The following is a 19,358-nucleotide window of genomic DNA, read 5'->3' as shown; positions in this document are numbered from 1 at the left end:
GGGTCAAAGAGTAAAACGGTCTTATAGAGTTAGCACGAGGTTTGATAGAACACTTACCACCAGCATTCCCCATCATGCCAGATAGAGTGATGGTTTCATTCTGGGAATGAAACCACACTCAAGATGCCTCAAGGAGTCTTACCCTGCCTGGCAGAGCTTTATCAGATCTGAAGCTGGCAATTCAAACGAGGATTCAGATGTGTGGTTCTGCCTCTGCTCTGTCACCGTGCCATCATTTCACCTCTCAGAGGGGCAAACATGGGTACCATTCTTGAGCAAGAATGTTTTGCACTCAGAAAAAAGGCCTGTGTAAACAGTTTTCTTCAGTATCCTCTCTACATTCTGCAGCTGTTCAGTAGAGAAAAAAATGAGATACCATGAACTGCAAGGCTGGGGCCATTCACCAGTGCCTGGGAACCACTCCCAGAAATTTAAATTTAATTGGCTTGGGTTAAGTTCAGCATTTATCTAAATATATAATTAATTTTACAAATATGTATTTATAATAGTATACATATTATTTTATATTTTCAAGTTCCTCATATGATTCTAAAGTACAACCAGGGCTGAGTAACACTCTTCCCTGAAACAACTATCAGACCATTGTTTTGTTGTTGTTGCTATTTTAAAACTACAGAATCTCCCCTAGAAATTCTTGGTCCTGCTTTCCCTGTCCCACCCCATGGTTGAGAATTGAGGAATGAGAGATGAGAGTATGTCACACATTATGAAGAAGGTATAAGTAGAAAAAAGGATTCTAGCAGAATAGTAGTGACTGATATGGGTTGAATTGTGGTGTGTCTACCACCAAAAAAAAAAAAAATGTTGAAATTCTGACCCTCAGTACCTCAGTATGTGACCTTATTTGGAAATAGGATTGTTGCAGGTAATTAGCTAAGTAAAGATGAAGTTATACTGGAGCAGAATGGATCCTTAATTCAATGTGACTGGTGTCCTTATAAGAAAAGGAAAATGTGGACATAGACACACACATTCACAGAGGACAGCATCATATGAAGACAGACACTTAGAGAGATGGCCACAGTGGAAGAGCCAGGGAAGGACCCTCCCCTAGAGGCTTCAGAGGGAGCATGGTCCTACAGACACCTTGATTTTGAACTTCCATGCTCCAGTGGTATGAGAATAAATTCCTGTTGTTTAAACCCACCCAATTGGTGGTACTTTCTTGTGGCAGCCCTAGAAAACTAGTACAGTGACTGTTTAGTGTGGAACCAATTACTCCCAGCAGCATTCTGGGGGGCTGCTCATGGCAAGATTAATGATTGGGCGGTTGAAGATGGGAGGGAGGTACTCTTCCTAGGGGAGTCTTGGGGGTGGGGTAGAGATTAGATTGGTCAGCCTTTCATTCCTTCAACTCCTAAGTGGCATTTCTGTAGAAATCAAGATGCTCTTACATAACACACCTGGCAGGCCTCCGTCTGCCTCTAGATAAAAAGTGGTATATGAGAGTCCTCCTCTCCCTTGCTCTGGACTGCTGATTGATGAACTTCCTTCCCCATCCAGGCTCTTCCTCAGTGTTCACGGTAGAGAAGAGGGCTCTACATTTCTTCTCCGAGTTCTTCCCAGACTCAGTACTTTCAGAATGAGTACAGAATGAAAAGACATGGCTCTTAACACTCAATCTCTTTCTCAAAACAATTTAGCATCTGGAGTGTTGAGAGATGGCTGTGGAGCCCCTTGAGGACAGGTGCTATGAGTCTGGTGAAGATTTCCCAGAAGATCCAGGTATTCAGCTGAGCAAGGGCCAAGCACTTGTAGAACATCATCCAAGGAGCAGCACCATCTGCTTCCTGTATCTTAAAAGGGCTTAAAACCCACACAGACGACAGGTGGGGCATCCTAGCATCATGCCTTGTCCTAGTCATGGGAAATGAGCATTGACTTCTACCTGGTCTCATTCAGGTTTTGTTCTTTATCTCTACGTTTAAGCAAGTGGCCTGTTTAGAGTATCTTAGTCCATTCAAGCTGCTATAACAGACACCTTAGACTGGGTTCTTTATCAATAACAGAAATTTCTTTCTTATACTCCTGGAGACTGAGAAGTCGAGGATCAAAGTGCTGTCAGATTTGTTGTCTGATGAGGGCCTGCTTTCTGGTTCACAGGTGGCATCCTCTTACTGTGTCTTCACATGGTGGAAGGAATGCGGGGTCTCATTTGGGCCTCTCTTTGAAAGATACTAATCCAATTCACAAGGGCTCTGCCCTCATGACCTAATTTTCTCCCAAGACTCCTAAAACCATGACAATGGTGATTAGGTTTCAACATAAGAATTTAGAGGAACATAAACATTTAGAGTATAGCACAGGGAATGGTGAGGAGCACTGTGTGGGGAGTCTTCTCCCAGTCCCTTCTGTATTACTGCTTCTTTTGCATTTGAACCTTCAGTTCCTGCTTCCTTTGGTTTCACCTACTTGATGCTAAGTCTGGTCTGCTCTCTGGATTCATGGTACCCTCCTCCCCCTCTTTGGGTCACTCGTCCTTTGTACCAGAAGCTGCGGTAGCATCACTCCTATCAGTCTTAGTTGTCAAGGAGTCTCCCGGCTGCCCTTAGTCCTGCAGTTCATACCTATCTCTGATTAAAGCATCTCCTTTTCCTTCTTCCTTTCAGAAGAGCTAGAGGATGGGTAGTCGAGTGTTTAAATGGTTGTTAAAAGGGATTTGAAATTAGTCACTCTCGGGCCACTAAGTACAGGAATCCTAGCTGCATGATAATACTGCTTTATATTTATGTGGCTCTGATGTCTTCAGGCTCAGTCTCACAATAGTAAGATCTGAACTTCATACTCCCTGTGTTAGTTTCCTATTGCTGTTGTAGCAAATTACCATACATCCAGTAGTTTCAAACCACATAAATTTGCTATCCTGTAGTCCTTAAAGTTAGAAGTTTGAAATGGGTCTCCTGTGTTAAAATCAAGGTGTCACAGGACTTTGTTCCTTTCTGGAGTCTCTACAGGAGAATCTGTTTGCTCTTTCCAGCTTCTAGAAGCTGCCTGCATTCCTTGGCTGGTGGCTTTTTTTCACCTTCAAAGTCTTCAATGGCTGGTCTAGTCTTTCTCACATTGTAGCACTTGGATGCTGACTTGTCTGATCTCCCTCTTCTCCTGTTTAAGGACCTTTGAGAGATTATACTGGGCCTTCCCAGATAATCTGGGATAATCTTAAAGTCAGCTGATTAGCAACTGTAATTCCATCTGTAAATGTAATACTCCCTTGCCTTATAACCTAACATATTCACAGACTTTGGATATTAGGACATGGACATCTTTGAGGGTCCTTTATTCTGCCTACAATCCTCCTTCCCCAGTATATTCCCCAGGAATTCTTAGAAATCTTCAGAGGGATGCTCCTTATGTGCCCACACCAGTGGCTTCTGCCCTATTTCTCTCCTGTCTCTCTTCGTTGGCCACACTTAATGCCCGCCTGTCCATCATCAGAACACTCATGCTTTGGGGCTGCTGGTTCTGGTTACTCCCAGAGCCTCCGGTCCAGGGTACCAGAGAACTGGGTTGCACCTAGAGAAAGAGAGGGAAACCCTACCCTGAGCTCTGAGCCATACTCTGCCACTTAAGTCCCCGAGCAACCGTGCTTGTACCCAGAACCTCATCATTTTGGTGAGCTTCTGGCCCTCGTCCCTTGACATAGTAGCATATCCTTCTATTTTTATCCTCTTTCTTTGAATTAGTCCAAGGAGCAAGAGAGGAAACAAGCCCACACCACCCTCTCCACATTCCTCCATATTTCCTCTACTGAACCTTTTGACCTCAGCAGTTCAGGAACAGTTGTTCTTATTAATATCAACATACCTGTGGGGAGCAGGAAAAAGGGAGAAGTACTGACTATTACTGTGGTCTCCAGTGTGGAGCATCTGAACCAATTTCTCAGGGTTCAAAGAGAAAATATAGTATTTCTATATTCTTAAAATCTAAAAACGATAAATGAATTTCACTTTCCTATTGCTAAGTATAAAGATTGACACTGCTGCCTATACTCAGTCCAAATGTCAGATAGTCCATTCTGGTTTGATTTACAGATGAATCACGAGGGTGCACCACAGCAAAGGGAGCTAAGAAGCCCCATTTGTAGGTTCTGGAAAGCATTATCATTTAAGGGTGCCCTGTTAATGATTATATGGCAAATTCTATTCAGTTTCAACTGAATAGAACTTCACAAAATGGACAAGTGGTTTTAAAAGATTTCTGCAAAGAAACATCAGACTGAATCTAATTCTACTACTATGAGCACAAGTGAGTGACAGAAAAAATGGCTTAGATGATGATACTTTTCCCAGGACAAGCTCTTCATCAGCCACGTGAGGGTAAGACTAATCAGATGTGCCTGAAAATCATTAAAATCCAAAATTATCATATAGACTATTTGAAATATGGATTTGTATTCACTGTTATTAATGGTAAGCCCCATTCCTAAGTATATTTTGTGCATGAAGTTATTAGCATGACCATCAGTATTAATCAACATTTAGAACAGAAAGATAAACCTCTAAAATTTAACTACAGGATATTTTTGAGTACTGAAAAAACATATTATTTATTTCATCTTATTGTTTAAATTAAAAGCATATTTTTTTTTAAAAGAGAGGGGGTCTTGCTATATTGCCCAGACTGGCTTTGAACTCCTGGGACCAAGGGATCCTTATGCCTTAGCCTTATAAGTAGCTGGGACTACAACTATAGGTGTGAGCCACCATGCCTGGTTCTTATTTTTAAATTTAGTAGCATTTGTACAAACTGATAAAAAAAGGAAACACTTATTGGAGTGTGCACTGAAAAATTTCTTACTGATAAAATGTGCAATCAAGAAAGTTGGGAGACCACTGAGCTAAACTGATAGCTTTGGGCTTCAGTTCAGCCCCTGTAAATAACTCTTTTATAGTTGTTTGTCCCTTCACAATTTACACTTACTGTCTTATGCACAATTTCTTTTAATCTCCTCTACAACTCTGATAGGTAGATTTTTTTTCATGTTTGAGTTCAGAAGATTCAGATCTTAGAGTCATGGTTTGCTCAAAGACACACATTTAATAAAAGCTAATAAGTCGCAGAGGCCAACATTTAAGTTGTCTGTAAACTCTCCATGGTACTCCTCATTTTATGATAAATATACCATTTTTAGGAAAATGTTATGGGTTGAATTGTGTTCCTCAAAAAAAGATCCACTGAAATTCTAACACCCAATGTCTTGGAATTTGACCTTAGTTAGAAATTGGGTCTTTATAGAAGTAATCAAGTTAAAATGAGGTCAATTCAATATGATTGGTGTCTTTATGATAAAGGGTTAATTTAGACACATAAAAGGGAAGATGATGATTCCCAAGTAACACCTGGACTACCAGAAGCTGGAAGAGGCAAGAAAAGGTCCTTTCTTTATAGGTTTTAGAAAGTTAATGGCCCAGCTGACACCTTGACTTTGGACTTCTAGCCTCCAGAAGTATGAGACAATAAATTGCTATTGTTCTATTCTATCCAGTGTTTGGTACTTTGGTACATCAGCTCTAGGAAACTTAATAGTTCTGAAAGGAGTCCAGAACCCAAAAAACATTTAAAACTACAGATATAATCCATTGTAGCCATAAGTAGAGGAGGAAGCCCAGAGACTGGGAGTGAGTTTCCCTAGGTGACATGGCTAGTTAGAAACCCACACATTCTGACCCCTATGTTTAACTTCCAGGTCAGGAGAAGTGAATGTGGGGAAATTGGCTCATCTCCCTCATTACTAGATTCAGTGCTGGTCCTGTCTTGTTGGTCTGCCTGGATCTTGCGCAGCTTACCATTCTTCCGGCGAGTTCAAAGAAACAAACGGAAAGTGTGTTGCCTTGATGATGATGTACTTACCTGGAGATCCCAGTCTCCTTCTGGATCCCCTCTTTACTCCCTTCCTTCCCACAGTTCACATGTTGTTACTTGTGTATATTAAACAGGAAAAAAAAATCCCAACTCTTACTAAATATTTATATCAACAAGGAAATAGTTTATTGGCTTGGTAATAATGTATTCTCCAACTGGAAAAGGAGTTAAAAAAAAAAATCAGTACACCTGGCTCAAAATTACAAGTAAGGAAATAATGACCCCAGGCATAAAAAAGTTTGCCAAATGAATTTGGCAATTTGCAATACATTTCTAATTAAAAGTATTCTAATTCTCTAGGAACATGTGTATGAATAGTGACCTACTTACAAATGAACTGTAAGTTGATGCTTGGGACCTAATTTATTCAATCATTTGTTAACTATTTTGTGAGAATTGATTGTAGTCAGGTATTGTATCAGGCATGGCAGTGAAGAAAACAGTACTTGTCCTCATGGAGCTTACGTTCTAGAGGAGGAAACAAACAAACAAAATATTATTCTAGGTGGTGATAAGAAGAAAACTGAAGTGGGATAGGGGAATAGAGAGTGACAGCGGAAGCAGGGTTTGCTATTATATAACATGCAGAGAGAAGGTAAAGAGAAAAGTCTCAAGGGAATGAGGAATCAAGCCATGTCTGGGGCAAATATAAATACAAAGGCTCTGAGGTGGGAATGAGGTGGGACACTTGGTGGGCACATTTTAGAAATAACAAGGAGACCAAGGCAGCTAGAGCACCATGAAAGTAGGGAAGAGTGGTAAGAGATGATGCCAAAGAGAGAGCTGGGGAGAGACCATGTAAGGCCTTGTAGGCCATTGGAATGATTTTGGATTTTTTCAATGAATGAGATGGGAAGCCATTGGGGTTTGAAGCAGAACAGTATCATGAAATGACTTCTGTTTACAGGAATCTTTTGGATTTTTCTGTAACTCATTGGGAAATTGGGTCTTCATACTGAAGACTCCTGTGTATATACATTAAATAAATATTTATGCCCTTTCTCTTATTAATCAATCAATAAATGAATAAATAAATAAAAGGATCTTCTGGATACTACATGGAGAGTGGAATGTTAGGGGAGGGGTGGTAACAGTGGAAGCAGAGAGACAAGGTAAGGCTGTTGTAATAATCCAGGTAAGGGAGAATGGCAGCTCAGATCATGGAGGTGGTTATATTATGAATATATTTGAAGGCAATGTTGATAGGATTGCTTAAGGATTGGATGCAGAGTGTGAGAGGAAGAGAGAACGTAATGAAAATCTCAAGGCTTTCAGCTTGAGCAACTGGAAAACATGAGTTGCCATTTTCCAAGTTGGGGATTCTTGTGGGAGGAGCTGACTTGATGGGAATATGTGACCGCAATCAAGAATTCCATTTCAGATATTACATTTGAGATGTAGATTTGTCACCTGAATAGGCACATTGAGTAGGCAGTTGACACAAAAGTCTGAAGTTCAGCGGAGACATCTAGACTAGAGACATAAATGTGGAAATCATCAGAATCTAGATATATAATGTCATGGGACGAGCAGACTTTACCTGGGCAGTGGGTGTATATAAAAAAGGCAAGCACTCCTGCAGGCTGCTCCCATGTCTAGAGGTAGGAAAGCTGAAGAAAAACCAGGAAATGAGTTTGAAAAGGAGTGGCCACTGAGGTAAGAGAAGCACTAAAAGAGGACAGTATTTTAGAAGCCAAGGAAGAAAGGGTTGAGAGGGGGAGGGAGAAGGAGATGGGAAAAGGGACAGGGAGTGGGACAGGGAGAGAGAGAGGGAAAGAGGGAATGATGGTATCAAATGCTCCTGAGTCCAGAAAGGTGAAGATTTACATTGGAACTGACAACGCAGAGGAAACTGATGATGCTGTCAAGGTCGGTTCTAATGGAGCTGTGGGGACAAAAGCCAAATTGCAGTGGGGACTGGGGTGCTGGAAAGACTCTATTTCTTGACCTGGGGAAGTGGTTACACTAGTTCATATGTGATCTACTTCATAATAAATAGAGTGGAGAAACAAAAACAGGAACTTGAGATGGTGAGAAAATATGCACATGAGAAGTTTACTCTAAAGGGGGGCATAAAAATAGGATAATAGTGGAGGAGAAGATAAGAATACATTTTCTAAGTTTCAGTGGTCATCAGTATATGTGTGTTATAAGTAGGGGAACTCTAGTACACATGCATGACACCATAGCATGTGTTAGGTGTACACACACAATGTGGTATTTCATTCTGAAGCATAAGCAGCATAAAAATACATTCTAGGGGAACATGCCTGGTTGTGGTGTGATGCTATATTTAACATTGTTTCATACTACATAGGATGATTTGATACTCTCAGGAGTTCATCTGCATCTTTTGGGCTGAGGATAAAAATGTCTCAGAATGACATAGATTAGGCAGGTTTATCAAAATTCAAAGTCAAATATAGAAATGTTTAGGATGATTGGAATTAAAATATAGGATGACTTCAATGGAATATGTAAGCACCTACAGCATATTAAGGATTACTCAAAGCTGGGGAGATGTGGAGATCAGTCAGGTAGAGCTCCTACTCTTGAGAGTGCAGTCTGTTTGAAGCCCCATTGTGTGACTAAATGTTCGCATCAGGCAGAATGGAATGAAATGTTAAAAAAGGGCTGTGGAAATGTAAAGGGAACAATGATTAATTTTGACCAAGGCGATCCAGAAAGGCCTTGTCCTTCATTTAAGCCAAAAAAGGGGTAGAATTTTAATAAGGGTGGGGCGAGGGGCAGGCAATCCTTCAGAACTGTAGTGAGAACATAAGCAAAGGAATAACAGTGCAAAAGTTGGTCCAGGTCTGGAGTTGCTGAGATGAGAAATGGGGCTAGAAGCTTACCTTGAGAATGGAATGCTGAGTGTCTTGGTAGCCATGTGCAGATGTCAGTTGGTACTCCAGGGAACTGGAAAGTTAGCCACTTTGGAGAACAGTGGCAGGGATTCCACCTGTTTTTAGGAAGAGCCTTCCAGAGACAGAATAAGGATGAAATGGAGAAAGATAGGAGGGAGGTTGCAAGGCATGTGTGAAGAGGCTGTAACAAGGCTGGAACAAGCAAGTAAGCACAGGGAAGAAGGAAGGGCCAATGAGGTCAGAGTTGGCCATGTGCACTCAGTGACTGGTTGTGAGGCAGGTTCAATGGGCCAGGGAGAAATCAAGAAATCAAGGGCTGATCCTTGTTCACATTTGGGTAGATGTGCTTCTACTACTGTCTAAATCTGGGTGTCTCAGAACCTTAGGCCTATGCTTTTCCCTGTCCAGGTTCCCACCTCAGCATCCATCTTTGCTTGCTCCTTTGTGTATTTGGGGCTTTAGTGTATTTAATGATCTCTTTCCCCAGAATGTTAGAGTTTTGAGGATAAGACTATATTTTTCTGAATGTTTGCATCTGCCAAAGCACCTAGCACCATATTTTCTGCATACTTTGTGCTCAAAATGTTTATAAATTAAAAAATGATTTTGAGGTACCAGGGAAACACTATGTCATTAAGTAAGTCTTAAAATATGGAAAGATACATTAGTTTGGCGGAAATTAGTGAAGAGATGGTAAAAATTAGAGAGGCTAAGTTCAGGGGTTTTGAAAACTAGATTTTGGTTACTTTTTGCTATGTAGTAAAACAACAAAAAAAACCCTCTAACATTTGGTGATTTAAATAGCAGTTTATGGTTTATCATGATTTTGTGGGTCAGAAATTCAGGCAGGGCATGGCTAGGTGGTTTTTCTGCTCCACATCGTGTCAATTGGAGCCATCAACTTGGCTGCTGCATTCAGATAGCAACTTATCTGACCTGGAAGGTTCAAAAAGTCTTTACCTACATACCCTGGTGCTCCACATGGTCCTCTCTCCACGTGACTACAGCACAGTGATCTCAGGGTAGTTGGACTTCCTACAGGGCAGCTGGCTTCCAAGAATGCAGAGCTGCAGTCTTAGAAGTTACACATATCACTTCTGCCACATTCTACTGGTCAGAACAAATCACAGGGCCAGCTCAGATTCAAGGGAGGAGAGTAGATTCCATCTTTCTGAGGAAGGTGTGGCAAAGAATTTTCAGCTATTTTTTAATCCACTTTGCAGACATGCTTGGATTTGAATCCTCAGTCTGCCACTTGCTGATTGTGTTATTTTGAGTAAGTTATATGAACTTTTCCAACTGACGTAATATCAGTGTCGTTGGGGGCTGTGAGGGAAAGAGATGGCAAAATGGTCTGGCATGGCGTAAGTGCTCAATAAAATAATAGCTATTGTGATTACTACCTTCTTATGCACTTAAGGGATAAACACAATAAAAATTGTAGTGAAGATGTTTGTTGGATTTGACATTCAAGAGACCTTTGGTGATGGCTTAGTTTTGGAAGACAGCAATAGCAGGATGAGGAGCAAAAGTTAGTGGCAAAGGTTTAAGCTGTAAGTGGATTAGAGGGTAGTGAGCGCAGCTTTTCAGTGAAAGGAAAAATCCTGCTCTCCTGTGGGAAAATCAGGTTAAGCTGAAGGGGCAAGTGGAGAGGTGGAAATGGGACATGTGCGAGGAGATAATTGACGAGGGCAGAGTTTTATTTAAAGGCTTCTTAAGATTGTACGGAATTCATATTTAGAATGCTCTTGGGTTTGCTTTCATGAACTTCAGCTCTTTATTTAACTCTTCTTGCCTCCTGACAGAGTGCTCTCTTGTCTTCACTTTTCAAAGTCTTCCTCTGGTTGGAGACAGATTCTTAAGCAATATGTAGCTCCTTTAGATTTTTTTTTTTAAGTCTTGGTTTCATTTTCAGAGCATCATGAGTTCTTAACCTATAAATCACACCACTGGAAATTCCAAGAATCTGAAAAGGTCCATGCATTCCAAAAAGGTTCTAAAAGAAAGCACTCTTCTATATAACTTGGAAGGTAAATGTGAAAAAACCTATACCCTGTATGAATTTGGAAGTAATTATAGCATGACTGGGGCCAAACTCAACTAATCAGAGTTATCAGGAACACAGCCAGGAACCCAGTTTCCATTCCAAAGGGTGGGTAGAGACAGAGATGGAGGGCAGGCAGGGTCAGGCTAGGCAGGGGTCAAGGCATGTGGCAGGCAAGGGCCAGGGCACAGAGTGAAGGAGCTGTCAAAATGAGAGGGATGTGAAAACCAGGAGCTTCAAGATAGGCAGAGATAATGAAAGTTAAAAGAATGTCAGTCCCCTGGTTGCATTACAGTCCAGGTAATGGCAGAGTTTGTTGCTTGAAGAATATCTGTGGTCCTATTGAGAGTTTACTTTTAGCTTCCACTCCTGTACCTTGATTTTTCTCTTTTCTCTATTTAGGTGTACATCTCTCCATCACTGGGCTCATTTCTAAGTGTTTAAGGCCATTTACAAAAGCACAGACTATACAACAAGGTGAAAACATCTGATGGAAGGAATTTTGCATGAATAGAAAACAATGTTAGGAAAGAAAAGATTAAGTAAAGGGAAAGTTAGTAAACAAAATGCACACTGTACCTTCCTATTTACTTATGGACCACACATTAATTCTGAGCTTTTAGCTGCCAAGACAAAAAGAAGAATACCATCAGTTACACCATTTGTAGAATTCAGAAGATTAAACACAAACAGAGTGCTCAGGATGGGCAACATAGCAAACGATGTCTTTACTATAATATTTACAGAAAACCCAACAACAGTTTTTCAGTATAGATTGACATCATGAATATAAAGAAAAATTCAGTCAACATTAATGTAGCCTCATGTTTTAGCACTCTGCTGGCATAGTCTAATACAAGATTAACTTTAGAATTTGTAAAGTAATAGATTGAGTACCCATCTTGACCATAAAACAAAACACATGTAGGCTCAATACAGCATTAATTTTTAAACTAAGTTTAATTTGTGTCATTTCTTGGTATGCTCACTGAGTTAAGTGAATTTCTAGGAACTGATAAAAGTGGTTTCTTGTTGATTATAAGTGAATTATATTTTTGTAGGAGATCTACCAGAAATTGCAACTCTGGTTTTGAAATACTCTTAACTCATCCTTTCTATGGCTCATCTATTTCGTAACAGTTTGTGTCAAAAAGGTCAATGCTCTGCTTTTAGAAATGTGCTCATTATCTGTAAGGACTTTGATGCAAGTGAGAGAGGTCCCAGGTTCTATGTAAGCGTCACAATAACTAGGGATCTATAGTGAGTTCATACCTCTTAGTTTATGACAGATTCTCATCCATGGGGTCAAAAGTTGATGGAAAGTCAATAAAAGCTGTAAATAGTCTCACGTCATTCCTAACAGGTTTCTTCTGATGGCAATGATAATGAAGGAAGGACCATGCTTGGCATCTTCTGCTCCTCTTGGGGAATATCAGCTGAAAATGACCAAACTTGTAATTTTCCAGAAAGGAAACTGGTATATATTTTATTATTTACAAAGCATGCATGTCATTAGGATATATAAATAAGCCAAATGAAGAAGAAAACGAAACAAAACAAAAACCCTACCATCTGGGTAATATCTTGGTATATATTTTCTCAGATATTTTTGTATGGATATATTTCTATATTAGAGTTAGGAAAGCTAGCTAGAAAACTCCCCATTATCAGTGGCTCAACAGAGGAAAGTTTATTTTTTTATTCACAGAAAGCTCAAACAACAGCAGGGGTGGGATGGGGGAGTAGGCTCTGCTTCAGAGTCTTTGGGAAACCCAGGCTGATGGAGGCTCTGTCATATTTAACAAGTGAACTTTCCATGTCCTAGGGCCTCTTAGGATGCTCTGCATTGGGATGGTAAACACAGATAGAAAGAAAATGGAGGACTGCACAAGAGAGTCTTCCATTCCTTATGCAACATTCCATGGCCAACACTTAGTCACATGGTCACAACTACTTATAAGACTGGGAAATGTAAGCTAGTTCTGTGTGGAGGAAGAAAGAGAATTGGTTTAGTGGACAACAAGTTGGTCACTGCTACTCATACACACATGTATATTCTTCCACAAAAAATGGCATTATGCTGTATGTAGAGGTGTATATCTGCTTTTACCACAGAGACAAGATAAATACTGTTATTCCCACAAGATGTGGAGGTCAGGTCCTTTCACAGTTCTTAAGCTCTGCAGGGTTATCCATTCCAAAGGCTCATGCCAACTGGTCAGGAGAACTCCTCCTTTTACTGTTATTGCACAATTTATCTTCTAGAAACTTTCTTTCTTTTGATCTCTGATAGGAACAGAATTGTAAATATCTGAATAATCTGTGCTTATATTTATTTTCAAGGACAGGGATGATAGAATTGGAAAGTTTTGCCTAGAAATCTAGAGTATGAGTTTAGTGTCCCAGAGAATTTGACGTTTAGGCACATAGTTGTAAAAGAGCTTAGACTTGGAGGGAATCCTTGTTGGGGGACAATGAATAAAGAAACTGAAGGAACAGAGGTGGCTTAGGGAGCCTGAAGGAGGTCTGATGCATAATAGAGGAATTTGAGGTGATTTCTAGAGAAAAGAGCAAACTCCATGAATGCTTACCAAGTTGCTCAGGATTTTGTTGGCTATGATGAGAACAAGCTGAAATGAGTTTTTAAAAAAAATGGCAGAGTGATTAGACCTAGCTTTTATGGTGGCCAAGGTAGTATGTACACAAGAAAGGTCGAACTAAAAAGATGGAATAGTTTGACTCAGAGATTCGATTGTGAAATCTTATAGGAAAGAGTGATTGAAAGAAAGAATGCTAGTAGAAACTGGTCAAAGTATTTAAGTTAAATATTGAGTAATATAGGGCTACATGCTTAAAACTTTGCTCTTCTGTAGAGTCATTTATTCAATTTTTTCATTTCTGCCTATATGAAACTCTGCTACAAACTTGGGGGCTGGAGGGGATAAGGATATAAATTTTAAAATGTAGGCCAGACATGGTGACTCATGTCTGTAATCCCAGCATTTTGGGAGGCCAAGGCAGGAGGATTGCTTGAACCTAGGAGTTCAAAATCAACCTGGACAACAGAGCAAGACCTTGTTTCTATAAAAAATTTTTTAAAATTACTGCCAGGTGCAGTGACTCACACCTGTAATCCCAACACTTTAGGAGACAGAGGCAAGAGGATTGCTGAGCCCAAGGTTTCAAGACCAGCCTGGGCAACTTGGTGAGAATTCATCTCTACACTAAATCAAAAATTAGCTGGGAGGGGTGGCACACACCTGTAGTTCCAGCTACTTGGAAGGCTGAGGTGGAAGGGTCGAGGCTGCAGTTTCCATGAGCGTGCCACTGCACTCCAGGCTGGGCAACAGAGTGAGACTCTGGCTCAAAAAGAAAAAAATAAAAGGAAGAAAGAAAAGAAAAAATTAAAAATAGCTGGGTGTGGGGACATGCGCCTATAGACCCAACTATTCATGAGGTTGAGTCTGAAGGATTGCCTGAGCCCGGGTGGTAGAGGCTGTGGTGGGCTGTGATCGGGCCACTGCATGCCAGCCTGGGTGGTACTTGGAAAAAAAGTAAGATAAATGTACTGCTTTTTACTCTTATAGTTATTTAGTTGGAAAGACATATGAACCAGGTAAATAATGTGATAAATAAAGGAGCACCAAATTAGCAATACTTAGATGGAAAGAAAATTTTTGCATATAACATAAAAATTAATATCCATAATATATAAATAACTCTTTCAAATAAGTAAGAAAAAGATAATCCAACTGAAAAAAGGCAAAGGACAGAAATGAGCATTCCACAGAATAAATATACAAATGGTCATTCCAAACATGAAAAAGTGTTTAAACTGGTCAAATCACTAGATATAGAAATCTAGAAAATATGAAATGAAATAAGCGGACACACTTGAACTGCCTAATACGTACACTTCCATTACCTGAATCCGACTCCTTGGAGGAATCGAGGCTGGGCAGTTCCGCCTGAGTGAAGGTGAGATGCCAGCTGGGAACCTGCTTTTTGCTCAGGGTGTGGCACATCTCACAGGTTGCCTCTTAATGTGAGGTATTCCTGCCATACGGAGTGTGACTGGCATTTGGAGGTGTGTGCTTTTCATTTGACAATGACCCAAGCATTTCAAACATTTTTTACCGGGCTCCAGAAATAGCCCAGTAAAACAAATCTGGCTGTGTTGCCTGTATTTGGAGTGAGTGTGTCGGTTGCCAAAGCAACATGATTCTAGGAGATCTTAGAAGGTAAATTTGACTATGTGATTCTCACCCTACCACGTTAGAATCCAAATCCTTCCTTCATCAGTAACAAGTGGTTTTATTCTACTTTTTTTTTTGTAACCCATCAGATTAGCAAAACTGGAAAGACTGCTAACAACAAGTGTTGGTGAGAATGTGGGGAAAAAAGCACTACTACTCTCAGTGGAAATACTGGTAAAGGCTTTTGAAGAGCAATTTAGCAATATCTACTGAAATGTGAATAATTAAAAAACACCTTGGTACAGCGATTCCACTCTTAGGAATCCATCTATAGGCATGCCACATAAGTACTTTGAGGTAAGTATACCAGAATGTTTATTGTAGCATTTTCTTCATATTATGAAAAACTAAGCAAAAGTAGGGGAATGGCTAAACAATTATGACATATATACATTCTATAGACCGATGTGCATCTGTTAAAAAGACTGTGGTAGATCTGTATGTCCTGACATGGAAAGATTTAAAAAACAGAGGCCCTCAAACTTCAGTGTGCAGCAGAATCATATTCAGAGCTCGTTAAAACACAGGTTGCTGGGTTCCATTCCCAGAGTTCCTGATTTATTAGATTTTGTAGGATGTAGGACAGGAAGAATGTGCATTTCTAAGCAAGTGTCAGGTGATAATGATGCTTCTGGTCTAGGGTTCACAAGATGAGAACAGTTGTTCTAAAATATAAAACTCAACTAAAAAATCGAGTTGCAGATTATTGTGTCCAGTATGGTGCTAGTTACCATAAATCTATGCATATTTGAATGGATGGAAACTCATGGAAAAGGGTTTCAAGGGTATGCATCAAACAGTTAGTTACCTGTGCTTTCCTCTGAGGAGAGGCAGTCTTTCTGCTCTTTCTTTACTGCTTCATTATTTAAATCTTTTACACTGAGGGCATATTTGTATATTAATTGTGTAAAGAGAAATTACAAAAGAAACAGGAAGAGTGCAAACCCATTTTGCTGTACCCTCAGAACTAGTAAATCTAGTTCAGTAGTTGTAAGAGAAACAGGACTGGAGTTGGGATGAGAGAGACGGATAATAGGGTGTAGAATAATAGGCTAAAAGTTTCACATTGAATTTTGCTCATCTCTCAGACTCTATACGCATTGCTGGCTTAAATCTGAGGTATTTGAGTCTGTTCTGGAAGATTTTGTATTCAACATTTCTAGTCCTGGGCCTTACCCTCATGTTGTTTAAATCTGTGGTGTCTACCAACTTGCACAGTTTAGGCACCTGTTCTTGCTTGCCTTGTGTAGAAGCCTTATTGCTGGAGCCACCATTTTGTGCTGCTTCCATTGTGGCAAGGTTGTTGGAATGGCAGTCTAGGATAAGATTTAGTGGGGTTTGAGGGGGTTGAAGCTGTGGCCTCAGGAAAGGAGAGTACTCACCAAGGGAAATACAACTCATGGCTAGCCACTGTATGAACATAGGCAGTTGGTACACTTAATTGTTTGTTTCACCAGCCTTTCTTTAGTTGAATTTGTATGATACATTTGAGAGAAGAGAAACAAAAGTATCGTACATCAGCTATAAATACTGTCACTTAGACAACCTTGGAGTTGTGGACACTTCACCATTTACACAGTATAACCATATGTATTATCTCAGTTGATTCTCTGACCCTGAAAGGAAGTGTTATACATAAGATATGGAAACTGAAGCCCATAAATATTGATACTAAGTAACACCTTTGGAAGGGATATCCAGGTTTTGTAACCTCATGCCTGTTTTCCAAGAGTTCAGAAATGAGAAAGACTTCTTCCTTTCTCTTCAGGTATTGTTTCAGTATTTGTTAATGTGGTAAAGAAAGACTTCTTTCAGGTGGGGCACAGGGAATGTAAAAGTGGTGAACATGTTTTAAATTTAAAGCTTCTAACTGGAAATTGGCATAATCTTAAATATAATTTTGCTTTTCAACAATGCACACATTTCCTTCAACAAAATGGAATCATATAGGTAGCTCATAAATCTCTTGAATGGGGCCTCTGGTGCCTACAGATATAGATAAATCACACTGAGAGGATGCTGAGCCATGAAATGATTCTGTTAACATGTCATCTGTCTAGAATATATTTTCAAATCTCTAACAGAGGGGCTTACATTATGAAGGGAAGTGGCCTACCAAAGTTGATACTCCTGATATTTGATGTTTTTAACCTTCTCCATCTGCTGTCTTTGCCTAAGTGTGGAGTCTGGCCCAGTGCATAGAGTACAACTTGGCCCAATGCTGAGAGTCATTGTAATGAGCTGTGTTAACATGCAATGAATACAGAAACTCCATAAGCAATGTTAGCTGGTGAAAAGTAATATATCAGCACTGTTTGTCTTGTCTTACTAAGAAATTTTGAAAATTTCTAGTAGTCACAGTGAGAATTTTAACCACAAAGAAGCCACATTTGTTGAGTTCTTGCTTTATGCCCAGCACTAACTCTCATACTACAATGGGCTTAAGACACTCTCTAAAATGGCTTTTGTTTTTATGTTACTTTGAATGTAATCTCAGTTTTTGAGGTGGGGACTAGCAGGTTTTAATGATCTGTTTATGCTCAGGTTTTCAGTATATAATAATGTGAAAATAGCTTTTTTGCCGGGCTCGGTAGCTCAGCCTATAATCCCGCGCCTTTGGGAGGCTGAGGTGAGTAGATTACCTGAGCCCGCAGGTTCGAGACCTGCCTGGGCAACTTGGCGAGACTTCATCTCTACAATAAATCAAAAATTAGCCGGGCGTGGTAGCGCACACTTATAGTTCCAGCTACTTGGAAGGCTGAGGCGGAAGGATCGTTGGAGCCCAGCAGGTTGAGGCTGTGGTGGCCGGGAGCAGCTACTGCACTCCAGTCTGGGCGACAGAGTGAGATTCCAACTCAAAAAAAAAGAAAATAGCTTTTTTTCTAGTAACCTTGCTGATGCCAGCAGACTGGTGAGGGACCGTTGTATTTCTATATGTTATTTTAATGCTCCTAACCAAAGTGACATCATTCCTTCTAAATGGGGACAGAAGAGAAACACTTAATTTTTTTACTTGGTCCATGTTAGTGTGCTACTCCAGTGATTCTTAAAGTTTGGTCCCTGAACCGACAACATTAGCATCACTTGGGAACATGTTAGAAATGCAAATTCTCAGGCCCTACCCCGGATTTACTGAATCAGAAACTCTGGGAGTGGGGCACAGTGATCTGTGTTTTTAAAAGCCCCGTGGATGATTCTAAAGCTCACTTCGATTTAAGAACACTGGGGTGGGTCCTTTCCAACCTCTGTCATTGCTGTGGTGTGTAGCCCTCATCAACCCCTCACTTGGACCACTGAAGTAGTCCTCAACTGGTCTCCTTACCTCCAGAACCAACCTCTCCACATCACTGGCAGCCTTCTTAGTGAAATACCAATTTCATCTTATTACCATTGGAATATGCAGCCCTCTAGAGGGGGCCTAAGATTCCCTCCTTTACTTTAGTCACCCACGAGGAGCTGACTGACACAATGGATGCAATAGAGCACAGCAGTGATAGGGTATGTAGGGGTGGGAATGGTAACTGCTATGGTTTTCATGTGTCCCACAAAAAGCATATGTTGGAAACGTAATCCCCAGTGCGACAGGACATGATGAGAGAAGTGGGGTGTAATAAGAGGTGATTAGGTCATAAGGACAGAGTGAATGAATTAATGCTGTTATCACAGGAGTGGGTTCCTTCTGTTTTTCTTTTGTCTTCTCTTTGCCTTTCTGTCAAGGGATGATACAACAAGAAGGCCTTTGACAGATGACAGCCCTTCAATCTTGGACTTCCCAGTCTCTGGAACCCATGAGCTAATACATTTCTGTTCATTATAAACTACCCAGTCTGTGGTATTTATTACAGTAGCACAAAACAGACTAAGACAGAAACATTATGGGAATATTGGGTAAACTGCTCTTTCTCCCTTTTCTTTTAGATGGGGTGGGTGGTATATCTGGGTTTCCTTTGGGATCAACTTTATTTGCCTCTGAAAGTTTAGATCAAGAGGTCAAGATTCAAAAGTAGGTATTCAGAAAGGGTCCAAAGAGACTACTCAGACTGGAGCCAAGGCAAAAGGGATCATCTGAGCTCCCAAAAGTCTGGCCTATCTCACCCAGTGTCCATGAGGGTGTTTGAGGTCAAAGCCTCAGTGAGAAGAATGGTTTATCCTGGAGCTACCCATCTGTATTTCTCTCTTGGGAGCTGGAGGCAAAGGTAGGGATCTGAGAATTCTGAGACCTTGAATGCCATTCCAACACATCAGGGATCCTCTTTCCTCACACCCATGAATGACCCACGACTGCCCAAACAACGTAGTCCAAATCCT

At 40.4% G+C, this 19,358-nt stretch overlaps 1 protein-coding gene across 1 annotated transcript in view; it reads left to right on the top strand.

Moving 5' to 3' along the window:
- The window catches only part of MYO3B (myosin IIIB), a 332,356-nt gene that overhangs the window by 64,569 nt on the left and 248,429 nt on the right, over positions 1-19,358 (top strand). The gene's annotated exons all lie outside the window — the stretch shown is intronic.

The sequence above is a fragment of the Carlito syrichta genome, unplaced genomic scaffold (genome assembly GCF_000164805.1).
Source record: "Carlito syrichta isolate Samal-C Ts95f unplaced genomic scaffold, Tarsius_syrichta-2.0.1 Scaffold314071, whole genome shotgun sequence".
In the NCBI taxonomy this organism is placed as follows: Eukaryota; Metazoa; Chordata; class Mammalia; order Primates; family Tarsiidae; genus Carlito; species Carlito syrichta.
The sequence above is the reverse complement of the archived record's forward strand: the minus strand, read 5'-3'. Positions and strand labels throughout refer to the sequence as shown.